A 4,209-nucleotide genomic window follows, 5' to 3' on the forward strand; every position below is an offset into this window, starting at 1 on the left:
CTCCTGCAGATGCCACCGGCGCTGTCAGCAGTGGGGGGTGGGGTGGGGTGGGGAGGGGTGATGAGCACTGATCAGGGGTTGACAACCACCCACAGATGCTGCCAGCAGTGTTGGTGGCAGGGGTGACAAGGAGCAACTGCCTTTTTGTAGGGGGTACATGTCCACCCCCTGAGCATGGTGGTGTCTTTTTATAGGGGGTGCAATGCCACACTCAGGGGGTGCACGTGCACCCATGTGCACCCCTACACATCACCACTGAAAGTCTGTATAATGAGCAAAAAATGTCTGCCTCATCCAATGTACTATCCATCCAGCTAGATGTAGCCTGTCATTATCAGAATGCCATGAGAAAGGGTAGGAGGCAAAAAAGAAAAAAATCTACCGCCCTTTCAGATGTACAATAAAAACTGTTACAAGTCAAGTTACTTCAATATATTTCTTGCTGGCTGATGAATCCCAGTGTCAACAGAAGAAATCAGGTTTGCCTATTCTTTTCTTGTAAAATAAAACTAAGGCCTTCAAGTTTGTTAGTAAGGGGAAACACATCTATCCATATGATAAATTTAGCCGTCTGGTAAAGTAATTAGATTATTATAAAAAAGAAGAGGCACAGTGGGTGTGTCTACATGTGCATTAAACCCAGGTGCAGTTTACTTGGGAGCAAATTTATACACAATTAGCTAGGCTTACTGTGCGCTAAGCATACATACATGTAGATGCACATGTTTACTGCACAGTAAACTATGTTAGTTCACAGTAAAGTGTCTCATGTAGACACACCTAGTGCCTCATTGCCTTAATATGGCTTTTTGATATTAGTTATGAAGTTTCACTGGTTTAAAATTGAGTAAAGACAGTGGCAAAGTAGGATCCTTGGCCCATATTCTATTCTATTCTATTCTATTCTATTCAAACACCTATGTAGCAAAACACCCAGTTTTTGGGGGGGGGCGGGGGGTTATTTAAAAATACATTCCCTCCCCTTCCCCTAACCATTTTTGACTTGTTCTCTCCCTCTCTATTCCCTATAGATAAGTATAAGTGAGCTAAGACATAGGATAAGCTTTAGCATTTTATTTTGGTAGCAAGTTGTTTTTGTTTTATATATCTTTTCTCCTTCTTTTCAAATAAGTGCTCTGTTATGGATATCCATTTTCTTATATTGTATAATTATTATATTTATATTGATTTTTACTGTTCTGTATTACTGTTTTACTGATACTATATGCTTTAGCCCTACATATGTAAGTTAGCATAAGTCATGTCAAGTTTCCATTTTGTTTGTCATGTCTCCAGCTTGTGTCCCCTGCTTGGGCATGCCCTATTGTAACTCTGTTGTAACAGTGTGACTCATACCTACCCCTCCTTTGTAACTTGGCACCTGAATGAATGGGGATGAATGAGGGTGCTTGAGAGACAATGGCAGTAGGTCTAAAAATAGCTCCCTCTGAATGGCTGAACCATCAAAACCAATACCTGGACCAAGGACCCAGCCATTGGAACCACCCTCAGCATTCAAGAAACAAAAGATGAGGCAACCCACCATTATGTCAAGGCTGCACATGCTCAGTAAAAACACCTGGAACCCTCTGGAACCGGACTGACCTTGCCTGGACAGGCCCTCCCCATAGGAGATCATAGGTAGTTGCCCCATAAAAATGGGTAGTGAAGACTGACTCCTTGGGATGTCATCTTCACCAGCACCATGCCACACCACCTATTTAGCCAGAGGCCCTGCTGGCAATTCCCCTCTGAACAACACCTTGCCGGAGAATAGTCAGCCATCGAGGATCAACTCAGCCCAGGATAAGTAGCTATCACCCACCTACCTTCCCCAAGCAAAGGACTTGGACTCTGTTTCTATTCCCTACATGGAGTCTAACCCTTCCACTGACCCTCTTTCTCCTGCTGCCATTGTGAGTGCTTGTGTGTGTGTGTGTGTGTGTGTGTGTGTGTGTGAACCAATAACTTCATGGGGCTCTGCAGTGTGTTGTCTGTTTAATAAATCTGTTATTTTGAAGCCCTGAGTTGGGTTTTTGTCTGTTTCCAAACTGTTTCCTCCTATCAAGGAAGTAAATGCTGGGCTGGGCTGGGCTGGGTTGGGCTGGGCTGAGTCCCTGACAGACACTACTGCTGGCAGCCTCTCATAGATTATAGAAAACTAAACATGCTATGGTGACAGCACTTGAGCCAGTGTGGAGCATCCCTAGGCAGGGATTGTCAGCCGGTCAAGGGAAGTGATTATTCCCCTCTATTCAGCACTGGTGAGGCTACATCTGAAGTACTGTGTTCAGTACAGAAAGGATGTGGACAGCTTGGAGAGAGTCTAGCAGAGGGCAACAAAAATGGTGAAGGGTCTGGGGTTCATGACTTATGAGGAAAGATTGAGGGACCTGAGCTTATTTAGTCTAGAGAAGAGGACACTGAGAGAGGATTTAATAACAGCCTTCAACTACCTGAAGGTTGGTTCCAAAGAGGATGGAGCTAGACAGTTCACAGTGGTGGCAAATGACAGAACAAGGAGCCAGAGTCTCAGGTTGCAGCAAGGGAAGTTCAGGTTAGAGATTAGGGAGAATTTTCTTATTAGGAGGGTAGTAAAAGCCAGAGAGTTGGTAGAATCTTCACCCTTGGAGATTTTTAAGACATGGCTAAACAAAGCCTTGACTGGGCTGATCTAGTTGGGGGTGGTACTGCCTTGAGCAGGGGGTTGAACTACTTGATCTCCTGAGAATCTTTCCAACCCTAATATTCTATGATTCTATGATTTTATCCTTCAGTGGAGTTAATTAATTTACTGAACACTAATATTGGTGCACGTGTAGATGCACCTGCTGTGAGGGACTTCACGCCTGCCTGGAAATCCAACACACTGAGCTCAGTCATCTAGAAAAAGAAAGTAGATGTTGGCAGTTCCATGGGAGGGTGGCCTGACTCAGCCAGATAGGATAGGACAGCAATCACATTACACAACTTAGACACATGATTCCAAGAACATACACTGAAATATATTGAAAATATATAAATAATCCAAAATTAATTCCCTCAAATTCCATTTTAGGATTTGTCACTAAGAGTAAAAGAGAGGCTTATATACTACTATATATTTAAACGACATAATAACCAAGACTGCAATAGCCCTTTAATAACCATAATAGCCATTTCATATGTGGAATACTTGCCTCCAAGTCTGTTGGTAAAGAAAATTGCTTTACACTTTGTGGCAGGGCACTAGGTGTGCCTGCCACTTTAAGGCCCTGGATCTGGCAGCCTCCAGGTGCCTAATGAGGGCAGCTGTTTTAGGTTCAGGGCTGCCTATATAAAGAAGGCAGTTTGGCTGCTGGAGGAGCAGGAAACAACATTGCCTGGCCTGGGGGCTGCTGAGTTTCATCTGGAGGTAAGGGAGAAACTGTAGGGGATGGTAGGAGGCCCCTGGTCCTGGCTATGACCGGAAGCTACACCCTGCCAGGAATGGGTGGCCTGGTAGGGCTCCCAGTTGCATGGGAGCCCCCAGGAAATGCCAGGCCAGTGATCACGCCAGTGAAAGGTGGTTCGGGGTGCCTTAACCCCTAGTGCTCACCTTAGGGTGGGTCGCATACACTGGAGGTAGTTGTGGGGGTGCAAGCCCTGAGGAGGAGAGTTGGAGGCCAGGTGTGGCCAAGGCCGCCTGAGCCCTGTGGGGGTTTGAGACCCTGAAGAGGAGAGTTGGGGCCAGGCATGGCTATGGCCACCTGAGCCCACCTGTGGACGGAAGCCCCAAGACCCTGAGTAAAGGGGGCCTTATGAGCGTGTGGAGCCTGCGGAGTGAGGGGGGCAGTGTGTGGGGCCTTGTGAAAGGAGACGGGGCTCAGCCAGAGAGAGAGAGAGCTGAGTCCTGACCCCAATAAGTCCTCCAATGTGGGGAGGCAGAGTTTGGGTCAAATATAACCCAAATTGAAGAGGAGAGTTGGATGCAGGGATGGCAGTGGATATAGTTTTCCTAGACTTCAGGAAGGCTTTTGATACTGTCTCTCACCCCATTCTCATTAGGAAGCTGGGGGACTGTGGCGTAGAAACCCATACAGTCCAATGGGTCGCCAACTGGTTAGAGAGTCGCACCCAGAGGTTGGTAGTGGATGGGTCCTTCTCGACCTGGAAGGACGTGGGAAGTGGGGTCCCACAGGGCTCAGTCCTTGGGCCTGCACTGTTCAATATCTTCATCAGTGATTTGGA

Source organism: Gavialis gangeticus, unplaced genomic scaffold (assembly GCF_001723915.1).
Source record: "Gavialis gangeticus isolate Ggan-Ray unplaced genomic scaffold, GavGan_comp1, whole genome shotgun sequence".
In the NCBI taxonomy this organism is placed as follows: domain Eukaryota; kingdom Metazoa; phylum Chordata; order Crocodylia; family Gavialidae; genus Gavialis; species Gavialis gangeticus.